Genomic DNA, 26,304 nt, shown 5'->3' on the forward strand with positions numbered 1-26,304 from the left:
TTCAAAGCTACAGGCTCTACATTACTTTTCCGTAGAGAGAGAGAATAAATATTTTGCTCTTGTGACATGAAACCGATTTATGAGACATTCCACTTCGTGAAGGGGGATTGATTCATTTGATTGATTGTGAGGTTTAACGCGCCGACGCAACACATGAGATGAGGCGCGCCGCAGTGGAGGGCCTCGGATTAATTTTGTCCACCTGGGGATCTTTAACGTATTTTGAAATCTCCAAAACAAAGGCGTTTTTTGTTTTCGCCTCTATGACAAAAGCGGTCGCCACGTCCGGGAATCGCATCCGCGCCCTTGGGCTCAGCAGCAAAACGCCTTAGCCACCGAGCTCACGCGACAAAACTGGCGTCAGCTCTGCGACGGCTTACAGGGAACGCTGGGCACGGCAAAGACATGGAAGCTCCTCCGCCACTTGCTAGACCCCACCCAGAGTAAGCTGGAAAGTCAGAAAGCAATCCAGCGCTTGCTACACTCTCATCCTGGCAGCGACGACGAGGTACTGGATAAGCTTAAAGACCAGTACATTGGCACAACTTTACCTTCCGTGACTCCTCGCACGTATGCTGGCCATCCCAACCCGGAGCTGGACAAGCCAATAACGACACAGGAGGTCTGGCAGGCACTTCAAGCCCTGACCCGCAACAGCACTCCGGGCAAAGACAAGGTCACTAACAAGCTACTTAGGAACCTCGACGACAGAAGCATCCAAGCCTTAACGGCGTACTTCAATGAGCACTGGGAACGGGGCACAATACCAGCTGTATGGAAACACGCTGAAATGGTGCTTATTCCAAAGCCAGGCAAACCTACGAAGTTGGACACATTGCGCCCCATATCACTAACGTCGTGCGTAGGGAAGCTTTTTGAGCGTGTGATCCTCGCCCGCCTTCAACCATACATAGAAGCCCAAGACATTTGTCCGCACACAATGTTCGGATTCCGGCCTCACCTATCAACCCATGACATCCTCCTTCAACTAAAGGAAGACGTCTTGGCGCACATTTCTCCTCACTCCAGCAGGGCTATCCTCGCTCTTGATTTGAAAGGAGCATTCGACAATGTGAGCCACGACGCCATCCTCGAAAACCTAAGTGACACGAACTGTGGAAAACGAATGTTCCAATATATCCAGGCATTCCTCACCGATCGCACGGCGACTGTGGGCATCGGACCACTACGAACGGACCTTGAAACCATGCCCAACAAAGGAACGCCACAAGGAGCGGTGCTTTCTCCAACATTATTTAACATAGCTATGATGAAGCTGCCACAACAACTTAACACCATCCCGGGGATTAAACATGCACTGTATGCAGATGACATCACGATTTGGACTACTGGTGGGTCAGAAGGCGACATGCAGGATGCGCTCCAGAAAGCTGCTGACGCAGTCCAACAGTACGCCAGTGTGCGCGGCCTTCAGTGCTCCCCGGAGAAGTCCGAGCTCATCATTCTGAGGCGCAAGCCACGTGGCAAGCCACTGGAACAAACCACAATACAAGTAAAGCTCCAAGGTAGCGACATCCCCGTAGTCCCAACCATCCGCATACTGGGACTTTACATCCAGCAAGACGGGGGAGGAACGCTAACCATCCAGCGCCTCAACCACACTACATCGCAGATCATGCGTATGGTGAGTCGAGTAACAAACCGGCACCAGGGTATGAAGGAGGATGATGTCATCAAGTTGGTGCAAGCACTGGTTGTCAGCCGCGTGGTGTACTCTACGCCTTACCTCCCGCTGAAACCGAGGGAAATGGACCAACTTGACATACTACAGCGGAAGGCGTACAAGCAAGCACTAGGCCTCCCTCCTCACACCGCCACTAGTAAGCTGGAAGCGCTCGGGGTGCACAACAAGGTGCGGGAGATAATTGATGCCCACCTTGTCAGCCAACTAGAGCGGCTAAGGCAAACGTCGACTGGTCGCACGGTGCTGAGGCAACTAGGCTACCAGATAGCGGACGCCAGCCACCCTCGACCAGAAACTGTGCCGCAGGACATCCGTACGCTGATCAGGGTTGCTCCGCTCCCACGAAACATGCACCCTGAGCATCACGTACAGCGCAGACAAGCGCGAGTACAATTCCTACTAAGGAAGTACTCTGCCCACCCCCATGTGCGATTCACGGATGCGGCCCACTATGCAACCCATCCAGCCACAGCAGTAAGCGTCATCGACGGCTCAGGCGATGTCGTTTGCACTGCGACCGTACAAACCAAAAACATCGTTGAAGCCGAAGAAACGGCCATCGCACTGGCAATAACGTCTGCAACTTCGAATAAACCGCTTCACGTAATTACGGACTGCCAACAGGCATGCAGGAACTACGGCAACGGTCGCATCTCAACATCCGCCCTCCGATTACTAAAAAAGCACAAGGATACCCTGAACCCTACCATACTGATATGGACACCAGGTCACGCAGGGCTCGACGGAAACGAGCGAGCACACGCTACAGCCCGAGCATGCACCCTCCAGGCACCGCACCAGTCGCTCCGTGACCCAGAGCCTGTCCAGCAGCAGTTCCGTGCACTTCTGCAACACCACCGCCTTGCCAGATGTGCCTACCCACCACCGCACCAGAAGCTTACCCGAGAAGAGGCTGTAGCCTGGCGGCAACTACAGACCAACACATACCCCCACCTTAGCTTCCTGCACATCATACACCCCACAATATATACACCAACATGCCCACACTGCAGCGAACATGCAACACTGTACCACACCACGTGGGCTTGCCAGAACACACCAGCAGCCCCCATTATTCGCACCCCCACCCTCGAGCAGTGGGAGGCCGCGCTGTGCAGTTCGGACCCTGAGGACCAGCAACAGTTGGTGGACCGGGCACGCAGGACCGCAGCCGCCGCAGGGGCCCTGGACTGAGGGCTTCTCCCGCTTTCAAGCGCAAATCTGTTGAATAAATGTTTTTACCACCACCACCACCACTGAACCACCGTGGCGGTACCTGGATGACGAGCGAAGCTGTATAAAATATACGCGTGGTTACCCAATCCACAAGTATTTCTTTTTCTCAACAATTTGCAATGGTAGTGGCTACGAATTCGTTATCACCTAATAAAATCTGGCAAACACGGCTCTCGCCGTATCTTTCCCGTTGTCGCCTCTAAACTATCAGGAAACGCCAATTTTAGAACCTCTGCTAACTTGTAGTAAACTACGTAATTGTGAAACGCGAGGGAAACTCGCCCGTATTGATATCTTAGCCGCTAACCACCATAGACATTGTCGTGGGATAGTTTTTATGAAATAAGGGTCACAGGTGTGTTCGCTATTTATAGAACTGCTGTAGAAGGCCTATTACTGCCCATGCCTTGGCAGTAGGTGGGAATTCCATGACATTCACAACTTCACAGTGAATTCATTACACAAAGTCGAAGAAGCTCGACGTAAAGATGGAGTCGTCTGAGCGGCCTATCGTCGTATGAGTTTTGTTAGAAACGTTTTGATTCAACACGTGTAGCAATGCCCATTTATAGTAAACTTTAAAGCTTCACTGCGAAGTATTTCTGTCAAGTAAGTGAAACGCTATTAATATTAGCCCATGCCAATTGTTACCGCATTATTTTCGGGAAAGTTTTGAAAAAAAAAAAACGAATCTTACAGCCGCTTGCCGCTAAGCATTGGCAATAACGTTGGCTTTACTGCATTGCGCATATTCTGCCCCATGTTTATTGATGGACACGAAAATTCCACGAAACCGCAGCCACATACAGCTTCGCTGTAAAAAAGAAGCAATCGCTTTGCAATAAGCGTTGCTGTCTGGCTGTGAAAATATTAGGACTGTTCCTTTAGACCCACATCTTTTTTGTGATTATCAATGTAATTTTTTCTTTTAATTTGGCCTTACCTTTCGAGCATCTTGAAAGTGCAGGAGAAAGTTGTTATATTTCTGTTTGGTAACACTTTAGTTTCGCGGTGATGTGAATCTACCCACAACGTCGCCCTGTAGTGGCAGTGATTCAGTACACCGCTGCCAGGAACACTTACCATTTTTGTCTCAGCGTCTACTCACAGGAGTATAAATTTCAACACAATGGTTTCTACTTTTCCCTTTCACAATACAGAACCGTGATTTCGGCGACCTGTTGACATGAATGATCGCGGAGCGTCTATTTCAAAGCGAAGCTGTAGTGTTGTCCTCGATGGCGTCGGTAACTCGGAAACGCCCTGCAGGAAACCAAATTTCTCTGACGATGATATGAATGATCCTGGGTGATGAGAAAGAACAAAGCGCTTCACTTGCAGGAATCGAACCTGGGTCGCTTGCATTATGAATCCAGCGTGCATTCGATTGCTTTATTTCGACATGGTACAAACTCAGCCTAACATCAGACGACAACCAAAGAGTACGTCACAAAAAAGCTTCCCCTTCAACCATCGTCGTCGTTAAAGAGAGGGGTGCATGATTTTTGGGTTACTGTTCTGTTGAAAACCATACGAAATAGCTATTGAGCTTTGTTGTTCAGTCTACCTGACTGTTCCATTGCTGTTCCATTCTAAACAATACATTTTCGGCTGCTTTCAATCGCGTTGTTTCTACCGTTATGCCACCTTTCACACCTCCGCAGTTCCTGCCAATGGATCCCATTATTATTGATTCTGTTGGTATTGATGCATTGATACGTAATCTCAAAATTTCATCCTCTGCTGGCCCTGACTGTATTAATTCTAAAATGCTCAAATGTACTCATGTGTATTCATCTGTTATTCTTTCAAAAATTTTCGAGCAATCTTTGTACCATTCTGTATTGCCTCGCGATTGGAAGGTGGGAAAGGTGTCTCCTGTTTTCAAATCTGGTGATGTTCATTGCCCTGATAATTATCGCCCCATCTCATTAACATCTGTGCCTTGCAAAATGTTAGAACACATAATATATTCCCATTTAATTGAATTTCTTGAGTCCAATTCTTTTTTCACTAACTGTCAACACGGGTTCAGAAAAATGTTTTCTTGTGAAACGCAACTACTAACATTTACTAACGATTTGCTCGCAAATGCTGATTTGGGAATTGAAACCGATTGCATATTCATAGATTTCGCTAAAGCCTTTGATAGTGTCCCTCATGATTTATTAATTTTCAAGCTCGGCAAACTAAACATTGATCCCAAAATTTTCGAATGGATTAAAGACTTTCTTTTCAACCGTTCTGAATTTGTTATTGCTAACGATTACTCATCTGCTTTATCTCCGGTAGAATCAGGCGTGCCACAGGGATCGGTGCTAGGACCACTTCTTTTCCTTGTTTATATCAATGACCTTCCAGACTGTGTTCAATTCTCGACAATTAAGCTATTCGCGGATGATTGTGTAATTTACCACAAAATTTCTGACCTTGCTGATATTCAAATTTTGCAACATGACCTTAACAGTGTAACTAACTGGTGTAACAAATGGCACATGAAGCTTAACATTACGAAGTGCAAAAGTATGAGGATATGCCGGCAGCCCAGTAAAACATATACGCATGCGTATTTTCTTCACGATATTCCTCTTGTACATGTTAACTCTTATAAATATCTTGGTGTACATATTTCTGATAACCTGTCATGGAACACTCACACTGACCACGTAATAAAGAACGCTAGTCGCATGCTAGGTTATTTGCGCCGGAATTTTTCTTCCGTGCCTTCATCTTTAAAATTAACCCTGTACAAAACACTCGTCCGTTCCAAATTAGAACACGCATGTGCCATATGGGATCCTCACCAAACCACGCTCACCCTGGCTCTAGAATCTGTTCAAAACCGTGCCGCTCGTTACATATTATCATCTTATTCACGTCTTGCCAGTGTCTCATCTATGAAAAATACGCTTAATCTCCCCAGCCTTTCACACCGTCGCAAATGCTCTCGTCTTTGTTTGTTTCACAAAATTTATCATCACAACCCTACTTTAAAGGACCAACTTATCCCTCCCCCCCGTTACGTGTCATCTCGAATTGACCATTTCAGTAAAGTTGGTGTACCATATTGTCGTACTGATATGTATCATGAATCATTTATCCCCAAAACCAGCGTAGAATGGAACCGCCTCCCTCCCACCATCGCTGCCATTATTGATGCCACTCTCTTTAAAGCAGCCATTCACAACGCTTCTTGTTGAATCGCTCTTGATTTCTGTTTCTATGCCATTTGTGTAAAACAACTGCACCTTATGTATTTATGTTACCACTCCTTTCTGTTATGCCCTATGGGCCTTGAAAGTATTTTCAATAAATAAATAAAATAAATAAATTTACCTTTGAAGAGTCTTCATTATTCGAATTTTGTGTGCTATCACTTTCATAAAATGTTGTGGAAATGAAATACACTTGTTTTTGTGAAGTTGCTACATTTCGCTTTACAATACTAGTAGGGGTAGCCTCGCACCTTTGTAAGGTATAATCTCTGCAAGGCACCTCTTCAAGGTTGGGGAAAACTTGATTTCTTAAAAAAAAACAGCAGCTTTTGGCTCAATAGCGGAAGAGGCCATATGTTCAGGGCGCGTGTGAAGGCCGCTGTCCTGCGTGCGCGCACTACCAACTTTAAGCCGTCTTCCTGTTCCCAGCTAGAGAGCGAGGTCTCCCATTGCTAGCCCTTTCGGTCCTGGTGTTGTCAATTGACGCCATCACCTCAAAGTTCCTCTTGAGCCTAGAGAACGCAACCACAACTGCTCGTTTTTTGGGGAATTGCCCTTAAATGATGCCTATTGCGATAGACATCACTGTTGTTTCATTTTCGTGGAGTTACTTACTCCCTATAAAAAAGAAAAAGCTCCGGTGAAGTCAAAATTACGACACTGAGGTTGAAAAAATGGCGGTCTATGTTTTATTCCCAAGCTTGTAAATCTACAAATACGTGCAATACGAAGCTGATTTTTTGGTTGTAGGTTGATGTAGTCGTAAGGTATAGGAAAATGTGCGAAAGCGATGTCATTGCTTTACATAAAATTTTAGTTGCCAGATGCCTTAATTAAATTCATAATAATAAATCTGTTATTACTCTTACTTGCAGCTCAATTCTTTTGTTTGTGGGCTTATGGTACTGTAAAAGTTTTGGAAAACACACAGAAAGCACTGCTTTGCTTGAAATAACAAAAATCAGGGCCGAAAGGGTTTTTGGCTGATAATGGTAGCTGCTTTCTGACGCGCCAAGGTTGCGCCAAGAGTTTGATATGTTCCTTACAGTGTCGGCATGTTGGTGGGTGTTGGTGTATGACGTGCAGTAAGCTAAGGTAAGCCTCCCCTCAAGTGAGGTTCTGGTGTTGTGGTACGTAGGCACACCTTTCGAGACGGCGTTGTATTTGAAGTGCATTGAACTGCGGCGGCATTACATCTGGGTTACGGTGCAGCTGGAGATGCGGCAGGAGGGTGCATGCTCGGTTTGTAGCGTTTACTCGCCCGCTGCTGTCTCGACCAGAGCTTTATGAAAGCTCTAGGGGGGGCAGCCGTTGCGCACCGGGCGTCAGCTTATTTTCCGGAAATAGGATTTAGCATTTTCGGACCGCATACCGGAACGACGCTTTCAACTACAACATCGCCGTCATCAATCTAGAAGATAATCTTCTCTCCACTCGCTGAAAAGGTGTTAGTCAAGTAAAGGATGTTCTCTTTTTTCACCTTTGCAGAAGCTGCTAGTTAGAGATTGGCGGTGGTACCGGTGTGTTAAATATCATTTTCTGTATATGATGTGCGATAATCAGCCGCGTTAGGTAAGGAAGTAGCTAGTGTGCACAGAAAAAAAAATGAGCTGGTAGAGGCATCTCGGGCTGGTCGACGCAGTCCATAGTACACAAAGTAATAGTGCTCAATTTCGTTGCTCACAGCGCTGAAATGGCCTGTGGTAATGAGAGCACGGTCGAGCAAATCTTGGAGTATCCGCTTGATAGTACGAATGAGCCGTTGTCTTAAGACTTTACCAAATACTCGCTTCAGCACTGAAGTTTTGAACACCATAGCTGTTGTAGTTCGAGTCTTTTTGTCTGTATGCTGAACGTCGACAGTCACGCAGGGGTAGGGGTACGTTCCCAGAGCCGCCAGCGGCCTCTATCGGTGGATTTCAGAAGCCCCCCACCGCCGAATGCAGTTGTCTCGCAGGGGCGTGTTCCTCTCCCTCCCGTTAGGGGACCAAGAAGTACAAGCTGTTCGAATGGTTCCGAAGGCCTTTGATGAGGTATTACTGTACTAATTTGTTCAGAAACCAGAGGGTATCATTTTCAATGTGACCTAATTTTCACTACTGAAGGTTTTGCATCGATGTTGATTATTAATTTTGTTGCGTTTTATTTTTGAGCAGTCAACCACAGCAATTAGACAGCAAGTAATCCAAGGTGCCATTAACAAATTTTTCAAAAAAACTGGCTCAGAGAAAGAAGAGTCACGTTTGCAAAACTAGCAGTAAGGAGTTGGCGATACGCCGCGGCCGCTAGGAATGTTGCAAATTTTCCAACCCGCAAATTGCAAAAAAAAGCTGTGGTCTTCTCGGTTCGTCAGGCGTACACACTATGTGAAACACCAACAGAACAACGGTTCGTCTAAATTCTTACAAAATAACATTACTGACGCGCCAAACATCACACACGTACTCCTCGAAAAAATGTTGGAGAAATGATCCGCCCGGGCGAGCCGTTTCTAATACGCCGCATTCTGCAAAGTCACGCCAGAAGTAAAAAATACGTGTTCTCTCTGCTTTAGAAATGTCGGTTATTCCGCGGCGATGACGAATTACCACATAGTTTTAAGTTTTTGGTAGTTGATTACGATGTTATCAACTACTGTCGTTTGTCCACGCGAGCGGATCGAAAGAGCTCTCGCGGCGGGCAGCTGCCGCGGTTCTGATGACTATGATTGGTAGTGTTATTCCCTTTGAAACGGGGTAATGACGCGTCATTTTGACAAAAAAAAAACAAATATATTCGTGTTTTATACTCTTCGTTTATTACTAGAGCTGCTCTTACGGCAGGCACAAAATACTTATTTTATTATGTTACAGGAGGTAGCTGCCCTAGGGAATATTCCCATCTTTGCTTTTCGTCCACCAGCACCCTAATCTTCTTTTCGTCCCCTCGACAGCCTTGAAGTTAACTCACTCTGTGCCTGTGCTACTAGGGCTTGTGGGACCCGACTATTCCTCTCAAGTAGATTTGAATGGATACACTCGCATTCCATCAGTACTTACCGTATAGTTTCCGTTTATTTTTCGGAGACCGCGCATACCCCATCGTTTTAAAGGGACCCTGCAACACTTACCATCAAGTACTAGAAATGTATTTTCGGGTAAAGTCTATTGTCTCAGCAATATTCTACCGCAAGAATTATGAAAATCCCTGCACTATCACGGAAACTACGTGCGATGAGAAATCGCGCATAATCGTTCCCTCTTGCTGCGCAGGCCCGGAATCTCCAGGTGCAACTCGGCCGCCAGGTCCGGAGGGTGGCTGGAGGGCCCCATGTCTATGGTGCCTACCACCTGCTCGTACTGAACCAGCGCGCCCCACTGCGGGCTGCTGCAGCTGGCCCGGGCCGTCGTCTGGAAAGACCTGGAGGGCCACACCCTGGACTATTCGGATGGCTCTGTGCGGCAGCGGCAGGGCTCGGCTACAGCGGCCGCCGTGCTGGGAGAGGCCACCCGGAAGGCACGGCTGCACTGCGCCGCATCCTCGGCCACGGCTGAGCTTGTGGGGGTCCAGCTGGGCCTGGACCTGCTGCTGGAGCTGGAGCCCGCACCCGAGCGCTGCGCCCTGCTGTGAGACTCCCGGGTGGCTCTGCTGCGCATCCGGGAGGGTGACCCGCACTCCCCTCTGGTTCGGGGCGTGCGCGAGAAGGCGGAGCGGCTGGCAGACAGGGGGGCCCGGCTGCGGCTGCAGTGGGTGCCCGGCCACATCGGGCTCGAGGGCAACGAGCGGGCGGACGAGCTGGCCGCCGAGGCCCACGAGCTGACCCCCTCGGCCACGGATGCCCAGGCAGCGGCGGACGACGCCCGCCTGCTTATACAGCGGCACGTGCGGGCACAGCACCCGGACCCACGGCTGGCCGCTGGAGAGGCCCCACCACCGGTGCGGGCTGCCCGGCTGCCCCGACAGCAGCGTTCGGCCATCCTGGGCCTCCGCGTGGGGGCTGTCTGGACGGCTGAACGGAAACACCGCCTGGGGCTGGCCGACAGCCCTGCCTGCCAGCACTGCCGCGCACCTGTTCAATCCCTGCCGCACCTGCTCTTCGAGTGCCCTGAGTAGGCGGCAGGGAGGCCGGAACTGCTGGCAGCCCTGGGGGAAAGGGCTCGGCCGCTAGACGAGCTCCTATGGCCACCGGGCAACACCAGGGAGAGGGACAGCGTCCATGGGGCGCTGGACGGATACCTGGACGCCTCTGGGCTCCGCCTGGTGCTACACTCTCTGTGACTGTGGACCCAGTGACTGTGTGTCTAGACTTTTACTTTTTTTTCCCTCTTGTGATCCAGACGTTATGTGTGCGTGTGTGAGTGTGCGTTAACTTGTAAACATGCCCTCTCTCCCCTGTCTTCTGTAAATATGTCACTGCTATCCTCTGTCTCTCCTCTCTATGAATATCTCACCCCTGCCCCAACTCCCACACCAGCAGGCGTTCCGCGGTCCACCCCTAGGTGTGACAATTTACGCCTGCTGGTGGTCTTTCCTTTCCTTTTCCTTGTCAATAAATTCATTCATTCATTCCCTCTCAACTCGACCGCGGCCAACGCGACGAAAGCTGCGCGCTCTCTCCCGGAGAGTGCGGCGGCTCGCGGCGTTCTCTTCGGCGGCCTTCGATATATCACAGGTCGGGGAGTTTTCTCCTTTTCTCCGCAACGTGGAGGGACCTATTTCCGGTCCGGTGCCACAAAAAAGCAGGCTTGGGTACCTGCTCGCAAGCGCGCGCTCGGGCGGGTTGGGCGTTTATGAAGCAATAAACGTTTGTGGTCGAGTGTTCCTGTTGAAAGGGAAGTATTGAGCTCTTCACTCTAACTATGCACGCACTCAAAACACAAAAGAAACGGCAAAACTGTGCCGACAGGTTCAGGCATAGAAGAGGCTCGTGCACAGCGCTGACGACAGCGGGAATGGGAGACATTAGCCGCGAAGTTGGCCAGTGACAGCCGATCGGACAGCCATGGCCTCAGTGACGTACAGGGGGGCATAATAAGGAGAACTGAAGAAAGCGCGGTTGGTTTTTCCGCGTTTTTCACAGCGATTTGCGCGCTCACCGCTTCACGTGCACGTGTAATATTTTTCTCAGGTATTCCTGGCAGTGTAATCTAAACGTCACACAGGTGTACTTGCACTGCTCAAAGAGTGTTGCAGGGTCCCTTTAAGGTATACCCCGCAACAAAGCTCTTAGTTCTCGAACAACCTGCTCTAGACTCAAAAACCAAAGCACTGCCCTTCAAATTATCCTAGAAATTTTCATTTCTGATGCCCATTCCTCTGCCCTACACATCTCTAACGACATTTTACCTCTCATTTTTTTGTCCATTTGTTTATTTCTCCCTCTGTTGCTTCTTCTTTTTGTTACCTCGCCAGTCTTTGATTCTCCAGTGTTCTTTCCATATTCGTATTTCCTCGTTAGCCTTCTGGTCTTCCTTAGCCCCAGCGTGTCCATGCTTTTAATGTATGTGTACCTAAAAACTTAAGCTATCCATTTCCGTGGATCCGTTGCTCACAACCTTCCCTAGAAACATATTTTCATGTGGGCACCTCGAACCATGCGCTCCTAAGGCCAGGCGGCCAAGCGTTCTCCGGTTTACTTTAAGGCATGCTACAACGGGTGAGTTTAAGCAGAGTACTGCATCCACAAATGTGCGGCCTGGAGCCATTAGTCCTTTCCACGTTCTTCTCACAGTCTCACTACTTCATATTTGTTACATCCACACAGAGCTCTATGCTTCATTATAGCTGCGTTTTGCTTTCCTTTACTTTTACGTTGCTCCACGTGTGTTTTTAAGTAGTTGTCCCCTTCGTCTATCTACATTCCCGAATATTCATATTCGTTGACTCTGGGTAATTCGCCGTACTGGATTGATCCTGCGTCAGTGCTAGTCTCATGGAAAACCAATATTTCCGATTTTTTAGTGCTAAAATTTCGCCCGAGGTTTATGGCTTGATGGCCACTAATAATCACGCGCCATTGCATATCGCTCCCGTTGTCAGCTAAACGAACACCGACGGTCGCCACCGACGATCAGCGCTGTGGCTAACGAGGTTGCGGAACAGGAAACTAACGCTGTCACCATCCGAGAGCCGCATTCAGCAGGCCGGACCTCCTTTCCATTGGGCGGCCTTTTGCAGAGTCCCAGGCAGCACAGGACTATTCGGCCTTACTCAAGCCGGTGTACTTTGGCCGGTGATTTTCTGCCCGGCCTTTCTCCGGCAACCATGTTCGGCCCGTGTCCAAATGTGGGCCTTTTGGCCGTATACGGCCGGACTCCCATCACTGTCCAACGGCCAGTGTCTGTCGGCCAGTCGACCGGCTTACGTTCATACGGCCGGATTCCAACCGTAGGGCTCCGGCCATTCCGAAGCTACCCGTGTACGGCCGAAGTACGGCCACCGGAGGACAGCCGAGGTGCGGTCGTCGGACTCTAGCCGGAGTAAAGCTGCCGGAAATTCGGCCGTGCAACGGGCATTGTATTTCAGCCACAGTATGTTAACTGTACTGAGGCCGGTGGACGACCACTGCATGCAGCGCAAGCAGATGACTCAATCGCGCTGTCCAGCAGGAGAAACCCACCATTTTGGGTCCACTGCACCCACATCAAAGTGAGCCCTCGCGCAACCACCAGCCGTCCAGCCTTCAGCGTAGCCTGGCTTAATTATCAGCGTCAGTTTGCACCAAAATTAATTTATTCAACAGTGCTCACAAATGGTCGTTCCTTTAATTGCTGTGCCTCTTTTACTGACGAATACAGCAAATATTCATTTCTTTGCAGAGCTGGAATAGATGTATTGTCCAGGTCCTGATATCTTCTGTGGGGCGGCTTACCTGTAATAAAAAAGGAAGGATGGGGGGGGGGGGGAGGAAGGCGCATACTTTAGTTGGTTGAATTTCACAAAGATGAAAGTGCCGCTTTTAGGCAATTTCTGTTAAGACAATACCTTCATGCTCTGACTAAATCAACTATTTTTACAACAGCTGCTTGACCGGTTTTTTTTTTTGTATATAAAACCGGTGCGAATGCCTTTACGAAGCGGTTCAATACTCCCCAAAACACTCAGCAGCATTCAATATAATTTACTTCACACAAAAAGCATGTCCAGTATTTTCCCATTTTTCTTGCAAAGAAATTTCTACTCGATCAACTATTCTGATTATCTTTAACAGGGCTGATCCTAGAAGAGATCAAAGAAGTACTTTCAGTTTCAATATATTTTTATGTTGTTTTCGTGAGTTACGTGCACACTCTTTAATAGTCCAAAAGACTTAATTTTCCTCTAAAGTCGTACTACGTTAAGAAAATTTTAGACGTGTTGCGAATGACGCCCTTCTTCAGATGGCGGCAGTTGTATCCCTTTGTGTTCACGCAAGGAAAGGCGTAAGACAAGAGTTTCATATTTTCTTTCAAACAAATACCTTAGCAATTGTAGCATTCATACAGCAAACCTTGCATACTGCAGCGAATAAAGCAATAAATATTTCATTGGTCAAGTTTGATGCATAGGGTTCTCAACCCGTCGGAGGCGAACTTGCGGCTGCGCAAGTGTATTTATTTATTTATTTACTTGTTTGTTTGTTTGTTTGTTTGTTGGTTTATTTATTTATTTATTTATTTATTTGATACCTGCTTGCCCTTGCATGTTTTACAGCAGGGAGATACATAACACTAAGCATCAAATATGAGACCAAATAACAAAATAATTCTACAAACCGCGGTGAAAATCGTCATTATAAACAGTGGATAAAATCATACGTGGAAGATAATTACACTCTCATCTTGATCTGAAATAAGATGAATCGCGCAAAGCGTCACCTTAAAGGAAAGTTAATAATTTGCTTCAAGCTACCGATCCCACTTTGGAATATGTAGAATGGCGCTTGGGTATACTCTCCCCTTCTATTCCAGTTTTCGAATGATAGATATTACGAAAAAATTTCAACCTCAGGTTTCGTCTATGATCTTTCCCGTCTTACCATTTAAGTTTATTTTTACTTTCCCTCATCCTAAGTTGACAGTGCCAATACCTAATACGAATCGCACTGCCCTATTCTGTATGTTTTCGAGCGCACCAACCAGCTCTTTGCAGTAGGGATCCCAGAAAACACATGCGTACTCCTACATTGAGCGCACATCCGTGAAATACGGTTGTTCTTTTAAGTTAGGTGGAGGTTCGCTGAAATTTTATCTCGGAAAGCCAAAAACACGTGAAGCCGTAACTGTTATGTTGTGAACGTGCCTATTTCTCTAACAACTCGTTAAATAAACTCCTCGTTATTTATATTACCCGGCCGTTCTTAAAGCAGTGTAATTTACTGTATACGCATTCAATTGGAATGAAGGGTTTATTGTAAAGTTGACATTAACACACTTTTTAAGATTCAACGACTTTTCTGAATCAGCACACCAGGATGTTATTAATTTGAATCATGCTGCAAGTATTCGAAATCACGTTCATTCGCTGTAGCCTTGTAAAAACACAGTCATTCGCGAACATTTTTAACAAAGATTTGAGGCCACACAAACAAAAGAGGGCCCGCAACTGAGCTTTGGGGAATTCCTGAGGTCGCGGGAACATATCCGGACGAACAACCATTGAGAGCGACCAACTGCTTACTTAGAGAGATATACTCGGCTATCCATGCAATAACCGATTCATTCAGTTTATTGCCCGCAATGTACTAACAAGAAGGTGATATGAAACACCGTCAAATGCTTTTTTGCCGCACAAGAAAATAGTCAGCTACTTTAAGCTTATCTATTGCTAGAGCCAAATCGTGCGTGAACTCAACAAGCTGCGTTGAGCAAGAAAAACCCGACGAAATCCGTGTTTGCTAGGATGCTGGCGATTATGTTTAACCAAATGAGTCATATCCCAAGTGTAGATAATCTCAATTTCAAACATCGCAACTAAATTAACATCCAGGCTTCGTTATTCACAAGGCTGTGTTGTTATGGCACATTCAAAATAACACTTGTTTTTTAATAGGCAGTCTTAAAATCCCATGAAGTAACATAGTGCAGGGCACGTAGTTGAGCGTACCAATGCACGAGCATTGGTACGCTCTTCTACGTTTATCACAAACAATATAGTGCACATTGTTTTTCGCAGTATTATTGTGAGAAGAATAGCCGGAAACTTGCGCTTTTGCGCGCCCTTGCCTATCTTTGGTGGGGGAGTCCTTGAAATGGCGCCGGTTGAGCTCCTGCGTGGTGGCCGCTTGCTGGACACCCTTTAAGGCCACTTATTTTGGTGAACCACCGCCATCTCGGGTCGGACATCGCTGCCTGGTCTATGTCTCCAATGCTCTCCATTACTTGAGGGGGCGAGTAGCCTCGAGCTGATGCGTCGACGAAGCTGACGGGCGAGGCGTTGTAGCGGCTATGACTGCCAAGGCTTAGCTCACCCGTCGGTGTGGCACAGTCTTCTTGCGACAATACATGGCATTTCGATGGCCTAAACGTTTCCCTGGTAATGTCCAGTGAGTCCTTGCACCTTGCCCGTTCACCTAGAACACTCCTTACTGTTTAACAAACGTAGTTCGTTCGTTTAAAACGCAGAAACACCGAGCGGAAGAAAAACGTGTCTCCGCCATTTGACTCCCTAACGGCTCTTTCTTCACCCAGGGAAAAACCGGTCCTACATCGGCGGGTCTTCTTCCAAGCACGTCTGTGCATGAATTCTCGGCGCCCAGACGTGCGCCGTTGTTCGCATAATGACGTATAACCTGAAACCTTACGAAGGCCGGTCTCCTCTTGAACACCGGTTGCCGAAACTTCTGCGGCCGTTCGCTTGCCGTAATTCGGCCGAGTACCGCTAACCAAATGAAAAACGTACATTCTGAGGCCGTAAGTCGGCCGGTCTCCTTTATAACACCGGCTGCCCTAAGAAAACGAATATTCTGCCGCCGGACGCGCGGTTCACCGTTGAAAGAGCGGATGCGCCGCAGCCGCGCTACGGCCGGTCTCCTTTCGAACACCAACTGCCACAAGAATACGGATATCCTGTGGCCGGTCCCTTGCCGTGCTTCGGCTGAACACCACTTCCCGAAGGGAAAACGGATGCCCGAAAGCCGTACTCTGGCCGATTTCTTTCTCAACATCGGCAACCGAAAGGCAACTGAATATCTGGCAGCCGGGCAGCTGCCGTTGTGCGTCTGAACACGGGCGGCCGGAGAAATACCGAAGCGCTGGTTGCCGAATGTTGGCCATTCATCGTATGATCAGTGGCTGTCAGAACCTGGATGCTGGCCGGACATGCCAGAAAGCGGCCATAGACGGGCCGGTCTTGGGACACACTTCCTGCATACGTTCAGCAAGAGAATTGTGTTGCTGGATCTTCTGAACGTCCGTGGTATTTTCTGAGCAACATCTGCTAGGCATTCTCCGCCTTAAAGAAAGCGCTTGACAAGACATTCTCGTGTTCTTGCGCACGTTTATTCAGTGATTGAATTTACGGTCTCATGTCCAAGATATAAAAGTGTCACAAATTTTAGCAGCATTACTCTGAAAGACCTAGACTCTAGAAGGTGATGAGCACGTTTGGGCAGTTTTTTGTTCAGCGCCCTTGGCCATGAACCTGCGACACGTCACGGAACTACATAAAATGCTCTTTGCGCGTTTAGGACTGGTAATATACAGAAAGGCCTCATAAGGTCAACAAAAACGCCTCCCTCCCCCCCCTACATCAGTGGTTTTCCAATGAGGGCCAAGCGAACCCAGTGGTCCGCCAGGCGATTTCAGGGGTCCGCGAACAGCACTTCAAAACTCTCTCAGCATATTTATTACTCCTTTTTGCCAAACTGTGCTGCCATTACGGAAATGTGGCGTCGCTGTGTATGTCCGGTTATTTTTTGTTGGCGTAACACATCTTTTAATGACGGCTTTTTGCATAAAACATCTCCTATGTAAAACAGCCGGACACACAAAAGGCAGCATGGGTGACTTTTAGTGCAAAAGCAAAGCATTTGAGAAGATGACATGTATTGACACAAACTACAGCTTAAAATGCCGGACGCTGAATATGATTGGCAGACTTGAGATGAATGTGCAAATTGTTTCACATTATTACGCGGGTCTAAACTGTTAATCCGAGGCCCCCCAACACTTTTGCAAGCACAAAAACGGTCCCCGGTCCACTCATGATTGAGAACCACTACCATAAGATGGAGGAACGTGTTGCGTATCCCTAAACAATCAGGGCTCTGAAGGGCTTTTGGAAGTTACAAGAATTACATTGCTTGACCTCTAAGTAAATATAAAAGACGAGTCGCGGTCCGTAGTTGCGGTCTTCCCCAGAAGACAGGAGCGATGATTGTTGAGATTTTTTCTGAGATATCATCAGTTAGATCAGTAATGTCTCCTGAATAAAGCATCGCTTATGCTTTTGAATACACGATTTCTCGGCGTTGAAAAGTTAAGTTATGTAAAACAATTCTGGCAAGTATTTGCTTTTTAGCTTGATATCCTATAGGTTACACGAAGCAGCACGGATGTTGCACGTGGGTATCATGGAACTTTCACGGCCCCAGAATTTATTTTGATCTCAAAATTTCCGCGATCGGCAGGACTGTAGTCGTAGCCCTTTCACTGGCAGAAAATGTTCGCCATCGTCTGCACTTTATCTGTTGTACTTTGGCTGCCCCAAAATGTCCGCCATCGTTCGGACTTATAATCCATGATACTTTGACTGCCCCAAAATTTCCGCCATCGGCTGCCTCTTGGCAATTTTACTGCCCGAAGATTTACGCATCGGCTGGACTGTACACTTGACAGTTTGGGTGCCCCAGAATTGCCATCGGCTGAACTATATTCTCTCCAATTTCACTGCCCTAAACTATCCACCTCGCACTTTCATTGCTTCAAAATTTCCGCCATCGGCTTTGGTACTTTCGAGGCCTCAACTTGTGGAGTTCGGGCCTCCACAAGTTAGGGAGTTGTGGAGATGCGGGAATTGCGGGATTGTTGTGGAGGATCACCACTTCGTGAAGACAACAAATCTGCCACCGGCCCTCTCTTGCCCTCGAAAACAGACACGTATATGGAAATCTAAAATTGGGTATAGGTAGCATGCACCGTGCTACTAACTTAAGCTTGTGGACTTAAGAGCTGGCTTTCGGGCTTGCTGGCGGCATCGCGCAAACGTTACAGGCGTAATCAGGGAGGAGTAGACAGCCAAATTTTTTTTTGCTAAATATCAGCCACTTGTGGTAGTACCCGGGGATGACCGGTTGGGCCATTATACGAATGACACTAATGGGTGTAACACATGTTCAGTTATTTTTTGTTGTCATAATTGAGTAGTTCATCGTGAAATAGTACACAATTAAGAACTCTTGCCTGCTGTTAATAGATGGGCTCCAGCAGGAGGCGTGTCGTGGTAAAGGAAAACGTCTGGAGCACGCGTTTTACTACAACTCTCACTAAACAAATTTCACAAAGATGGTGTGCTCAAGCCAGTGCGTGAGTGAAAAGCGTTTTATTTAGCTGGTAAAGTGAGAGTGATTTCCTATTCCAGGCAGCCATGTGATGAGCTGGCAGCCTTCGCTCTGGAAGCCAAAGTGTCTGGACATCCAGATCGCTGCTGGTCACCAGGTTCTTCAACCACTCAGGGGTTGGAAGGGGGATGGAAGAGGGGGAGATTGAGGCTTTGCGTGCACTCTTTGCTTGCACTCTAAAACTTGCAATCGGCAGCAGGTTGCGCTGGGAACATACGATGGAGCCGGACTTGGTAAGGGAGACATTCCTACCCATTGGAAGTGTTATCAACGCACGTATGAACGATGCTCATCGGTCACAGTTGCATGGTAAATGACACGGGCGCCTACGGGATGACCGTTGTTGCAGAAAGTGCCAACAGATAGCGAGCGCTACGCGAAAGCCTGAAAATTCTACTAAATTCCACGTCCACAGGAATGTAAATTTTAAAATCTCGCTGGTCCTTCAATCCGCATGTTAGGACACAATCCTTAAACCGATTTTTGGGCAATGCATTGGCACCATTTGCAAGCAAATACAAATTGGATCTATCAGCGGGTTGTCTGGTTATTGAGGAATGTGTAAAAATACACCGTTTTCCTGAAATCCTGCTTGCTCTATTAAGTGGGTGCCACAGAAAAATGTTCTAGAACAGTGTTTAGATACCTGAGTGAGTTACCTATCGCGACAAAAATCACTTCAAAAGCTCAAATTGCGATAGTATGAAGTTAGGCTTGTTGGTGATGCATCGTTGCAGGCTAAGCGCGAAGCAGACACAGGACAAGACAAGAGATGGGACGAGGACGAGCGCTAACTTCCAACAAAGGTTATTGTGAGAATCAAACGAATATATACCCCTCCCACTCGCCCACCCCCAAACAGTGAAACAATACACACAAACCACCCAAAGATTACACACTTGCCATGCTCGAACATTCTATAGACTAGGGAATTTCAACTCTTTATCACACAGCCCGAGGGAGGGAGTGCTGACACATTCTGGCCCCAGTCTACAAATCTTTCCCGCTTCAATCATTTCGCGCGTGTGCCAACTTTTATTTTTTCCTATTACAAAATTGTTTTGAAAATCGGGCTTACAACCACACGTGCTGCAGTGAATTGCGAGGCAAGCATCCCGACCGTTCATGACGTTACATGCGTTAAATGGTGTGCGGCAATAAAAAGTATCCTAAAAACTATTCCAGCGCTTTTGACGCTCTCCGTGGTGTAATTTTTAAACATTTCATCCTTATTGAGCTCCAAAACCGTAATCACAATGTGCTCATGAAATTTGACGCCGGTTTAACCAGCAGGTTAGCTAGGCGCGGACATCACCGGTTAGGCCTTTTCAGCTCGTCAAGCGTGTCCTTTCTTTAAAAAAAATATTTGGCCCTTTTACCGTCATCGCAGGGCGAAATCCTTAAAATTGTTTTTATGCATTTGTATGAGTAACATATGTCAGCAAAAATCGACTGCATAAATGCATGAATCAGTGAAAAATTATTTGAGAATGTTTATCAACACCCATTTTGTACCGGAATGCACAATCACCTCGATATTGTTGGTTGGGGCCAAATCTAAAAACTACTTTTAAGGTATTTTTAAAGGCTACACATATAAGCAAAAAGCACATCGATATGTGAATGGGTGATCGAGATAATCATGAATTGACGAAAACACAAGTTCGCCCGTTTCCTCGGTTACGAGTGCAGTTTCCCGAAATCCCGCCATAGTTAGCCCCTACGCTCTGACACAAATGCACTCGCGAAGTTTTAAGTCTCTAGACCAACCAGTTTTGGCAGGACGTTGATGAGTAAGTTATTCAGTAAGTGCGTCGGGCGCTTCTCTTCATGTGTATATAGATTTGTAACCGTTCGGAATAAAGCATGTGTGCTAATTGGCGCGGGCATATTTGTTTATTTACTAAAAATACCTTACACGTCACATTGCAGGTGATTAGTAGTGTCGCGACATATTTAGAAGATAACAGCAAATCTGCAATGAACTGAAGAACGGAGAAACAAATACCACGCCATATGTCAGCCAAGAGCAAAGTTACATTTCTGCATGAACAAAGATTTGCCGTTCTTCTTGAAATATTTAACTACTTGACTACGCCGTAAAGAGTGCACACTACCTCTAAACATTTTGCTTCTACTAAATAGTGTCCGAAATGTTCGTAATTGACAACAACTGTTTATACATAGTGACGTGACGATTGTTAAATATAGAATTTTGCAGTCAGCAATTGGATCAATCCATGATCTTACGTGACGACTGCAATACGACGCCCGCTGAACATGTCTTTTGTTTGCGAGATACGCAGGCTCCCAATGCCAATATCCAGGGTGTCACAATTGACAGAACAGTGAACACCGGCCTAAGGTGCCCGTCGGAGTATTTTACAGTTTCAGACATCAATGTCAACTTGGCAGAATGCTATTTTTGCTCAGTGGGAGCGACAGCGCTTTGGAATCCCGACATACAAGTGGCGATAGAAAAAATACATTGCACACATTTCGATGCAAAACAGGTGTATAGTTGACGCTTAGCTTGTTGCATTGCCCCGAGAGAGATGTAAAAAAGAATAAGAGGTTTCACGAGAGCAAAAGGTCTTCCCGATCGTGGGTTGACCGTTGTAGCAGAGCAGCATAACAATTCTGGCAGTCGCGCACAGGGTAACTTGGAACTCAACCGGTGGAAAAGTCAGTATTCCTTGGTATAGATGCCAAAACCAGTCCTCGATCTGGGAAGTAAACACCGGAAACCCGATTTTCAAATTTGCAGGGCAATTAGACACCCTCAGTGGATTTTTACCTCAGTGACATTCCCAACAGCAGCTATTGCGAACGCTGTGGAAAGTATGAACGAAGATGAATTTACAAGGCGTCGTATGTATCTTTTTTCCAATGTGCGGCTGTGTCACCGGGTGTTCAAAAATGAAATCTATTTACAAAGTCTGCGTTCACTATGAAGTCTAAGCTGCATGAGTTTATTGCCGTTTAGGGATGCAGTGCTTAGTAAGAGGAAGGAATACAAGTTCCACAAGAAACACCACCCCACTTGCTGCACAACAAAGCGTGTAGAGGTAGAAAATTGATGCCATGTCTCTAAGCTTCAGGTCATCTTCTTGTTCAGCTACCATGCAGGTCTGCAGTGGAGCCACGTCCCGCTCCTCTAAGAATTCCGCGGTACCGCTTTCTCGGAGCGCCACCACACTGCAAAATCCAGAGAAACGATTATTTGTGGAATAAATCTAGCATATGTTTGTTTCATGTGCCTAGACACCCGCACAGTCAGTCGCGCTGCAGTGCTTGTTCGCAGTTTTGGCGTAAAGATAGGTCAATAAGTCAACTCCCCTTGAACCTCTCGAGCTCCTTTCTTAACCATGAGTTTGCGGTTTACCATCATTGAATTTAACCCCTTTGTGAACAAGAAATACACATCACCAGCCAAGGTCTTTCACACCGTATTTTGCAAAAAGAGATCCCTATAAATTTTCTTTTTTTCCCGCACACAGTGTCTGAATGGAACTCCTTGTAAGAGCATGATCACCTTGTACAGCACGCATATTTGTCGATTGTGTATATTTCCCTTCGTAGACCTGCATACATTTCCCATTGGGGTCATTTTGATATTTATTGCGTTCATAAAGAAGCATACTTCACCGTTGTGCTCATTGCTGTGATTGCCCGTCCTGCTTGTTCCATGGATTGTGGTGCGCAGTATGTAATAAATAAATAAATAAATAAATAAATAAATAAATAAATAAATAAATAAATAAATAAATAAATAAATAAATAAATAAATAAATAAATAAATAAATAAATAAATAAATAAATAAATAAATAAATAAATAAAAAATAAAAAAAATAAAAACCAAGAAAATATTGCGCGAAACAGGGACGAATGACTGCCATTTCCCACAAGAATACCTGAGCACACCATGCACGAAGGGCAATTACAACATAATTTAGGAGACGCAAAATTATTTCGCTGAAATTAACGCATAAAACCAGAGGTTACTGCATGTCACGGAGTTCCAAACAGAAGAGATAGCGCCAGAAAGAACCCGTTGAAAAATTCCTTTTCCGGAAATAAACGGAAAAGGCGCTCTTTCAGCATAAATTTGGTTGTAGAAACGCGTTTGTAACGACAAAGTGTCAAAAGAAAAAAGTCGCATTCAAGTTACGTTTGTGAATACGGCGGCAAGTGAACTCGTTTCTTTGGAGCGCTGTGTAGTGCCCGAGTTCTTGTGAAAGCTGCAGGCACAAATCACGCCGTTTTTCACTTTGAAATAAATCCTTGCAGGTTGAGTGCACCTTCCATGATGTTTAACATTCTGGTTTCGTTTCTGCTTCATTCACGCGAACCTTAACTCCAAACCTGCATGTAACGAAATCCTGGATTTAATGAAAAACTGCTAGCTTTTCTCCACTTCGATATATCCAGTTTTAACTCTAGTAACGAGGGTGAGGGGCGGTTCGATTTAGCGCCGTTGCAAATGGATTATGGGGTAAGCGAATTTGCATACAACAGGGATGCCAAGCTTTTATATTGCCTGATATTTCAAACCCTGTTTCACTTTAACGACTTTAACTACAAGTGCAGTGTGACTATTACGAAAAGCTTAGGCAAAAGTCGTTCCTAGCCAATGCGTAACGCCAACGTATTCTTCGCGTGCGCAGAGTACTGCAACAACGATTTGTGGCTCCGTACGTTACGTCGTCAAATCGAAGCATCCGAGCACGATACGTTTTAGTTTTGCTGTACTTTTTGAACATGTAGTTAAATGTCTGAAACGAAGAAGAGAAATTATTTAGAAGGCTGTAAGGAAGCACTCACACTTTCTCAATGCGTCGTCGAATATCGCAGTTTATGCGTCTGCTCATGTACGATCCAAACATGTAAGATGTCACGTGTTCCTTTCCAAAGTAGAACTCGCCAACTTGCGTCTGTGCGCAGAATTTCGTTGCCTGCCGCACCAAAAACACAATAGAAAATGTCGTGTTAGATCTCTGAGTTCATAGGAACCACAGAACTGGTACTCGCCTACCCAGAGATTAAGGATGACTGACATTCCGAAAACTGTGAATTGGTTTTTATGCCAGGTAACAACAACGCCTCTGAATTTTTTTTTTATGGTGACAAGTCGAAATTTTCGAAACATGTTTGAGGCTCCTCCACGATGCACCGAAAGGTCTGGACTTTTCATATAAAATTGCATCTCATCATGCACGGAAGCACGCAGCGTACGCGCTATGACCAAAAAAATTCAGTCTTTTACCTCTGCCTGCCTTACGCTCCCATGGAGAATGACTATGCAGTCAGGCCAGCACCTTTTTTTAGATCGCTTTACTGCGCTACACATTACAAAGTCAGTGATCGCGTCGCAACGACCACCAGCCGCCGCCACTATGCAGGCTGAGCCTTTCCTCTCTCTTCGCTTCCTCGAACTTTCCCGCTTCAGTACTAAGTGAGATGCCAGAGTGAAAAAATTTTTTCGTCTTCTCGTTATCCCCCAGCCGCGGCTGGGCCGTCTGTGCATGCGATTCAGCGTAATGGAACTACGTGACTAAGTGATGGTTTAACGGCTGATATACGAAAATGCTGTGCTTACTGAGATTACACGAACGAAGACTGTGGAACACGCGATGCACACGAACGGAAGCGGTTCTTTGACGACACTTGGTTCCTCAGTCTCGCCGTCAATAACGTGTCGGCTAGGCTATGTTTGCGCGCCCTTCAGCGCAAGCCAAAGGGCGAATGCAGTCATCCCGTAGATATGGCTAGACGGCAGGTTGCAAAGGATACACCAAAGGGACGCTTTCTCAAAACATTGTAGACACAGGCACAGTCCTTCCTTTCTCTCCTGATAACTACGGTTAGAAGTACGAAACTGGAGACATTTCATGTATTGTTGGTACCTATAAATGCACACTCAGTGCAAACTCCGTGACTTAGAACACGACAAAACGCTAATGGCATCTCCCGCACCGCCGTTAGAACAATTACTTTGCTTATCAGTTCCTTCAGCTTACCTTCCATCAGCTTATCAGCTTACCTCCGCAAGAAACGAAGCTTACTTGCTGCCACGGAGCTTGTAACCAAGCTATTTGAAAAGGTTACAGAGCTGGATGGCGCTATAGTGCAGGAAACCTGCCCAAAGCTTGATCCGTAGTTAATTCGTACTTGTTTTTTTGTTGTTGTTTCACGAGCTTGTGCATGACATCATAGTGCGTACCTCGATTTGGGCGACGCGCAGGGCATTAATGGTGACTGCTTTTCCCTGGGCAACTTGAGTGAGGACGTCTTTAGGGTAACCAATAAGGCCATGGAGGGCGGTTTGATCTGGTTGAACCCTGCTCCACACGGCACGTTGGGCTTCACCTGTATGCGTCTAAGTGACGGTCATGTAAGAGAAAAAAGCAGTGTAACATGGGCAAAACAAATGTTAGAGATAACTGCTCGCGTATAAGGTGTACACTTATAAGGATATGATTTTTATTTTTTCAAATATATTCATGCCATTGCGCTATCGCAGTAGCATTAAGACATTGATGAGCTCATTGCTCGACTGTTGTGAAAAAAAAATTGCCAATACGTGATCTATGAAATAGTTGATTGCTACATCTAAACAACTACTAAAACATACGGACTACCATGTGCCTCCATTTGCGGACCTTCATGCTAATTTAAGCAAGGTATTACTCGCTTCCCTTCAACGACCGTATGATGTATCATTATAGAATATTAGATGCGACGGCATCTCATTCACTCGCCTTGTCCCTCCATACGGCGTTGTTGTCCGTCCACACCCCTCCCCCATTCTCCTCGCCGCGCGAACTGCGCTCTCCGCCGCTCACCCCCTCTCCGCTCCGATAGCGAAGACTCTCTCGTGAGGGGCATTGGATTGGATTGGGTTGGCTTAGATTGGATTGGATTGGATAGGATTTGAATTGGATTGGATTAAAGTGGATTGTGTTGGATTGTGTTGCGTCATAGCCGCGCCACGTTGCGTCATAGCCGCGGCAGGGGGTTCACGGCACGTTTCACGCGATGGGAGAATCAACCTAACGGAAACAACAACGGAACCCCCTATGCGTCGCATCTACACAGGGGTTCCCGCGAGGGGAGGTGGGAGTAATGTTTTTTAATTTCTGCGTTGTGCTACGCTACAAACCTTAGATGAGGGCTGTTTATGATCATAAGTGGCATGTAAAAATATTATCAGCTCAAATGGGTACTCTGGTGTCCTTTCCGCTTTCGCAATATCTTTCTCTTTTAGTGCTATGTGAAGGAAACTTTCAAACTGACAGTGTACAGTCATCACTAGCAGCTGGATGTTTACGCAATAAAAATGCACGTTTGAGGCGCCTAAGATAGCCAAGCCAAAACAACTTCTTGGGGCCCCAATGTCGCAAGTATAGGCAAAATACATTTTTACATGAATGCAAATAACTTCAAACAAAGATGCGCGCGGCCTGTAACTACGATGGGAAAACCAAAAACGTTATGGTTTATTATGGCACAAAGGCGCCAACAGTTCAATATACCCGTTCAATTTCCACATAAACTGCTGAACTAATGAAAATTTATTCTCCCAATTCGAGATGTGCACTGCTAACATTCCTTTTCAATGGCCACGGTC

The sequence above is a fragment of the Haemaphysalis longicornis genome, unplaced genomic scaffold (assembly GCF_048455015.1).
Source record: "Haemaphysalis longicornis isolate Haplotype H1 unplaced genomic scaffold, Haemaphysalis longicornis Haplotype H1 scaffold_9, whole genome shotgun sequence".
Lineage (NCBI taxonomy): Eukaryota > Metazoa > Arthropoda > Arachnida > Ixodida > Ixodidae > Haemaphysalis > Haemaphysalis longicornis.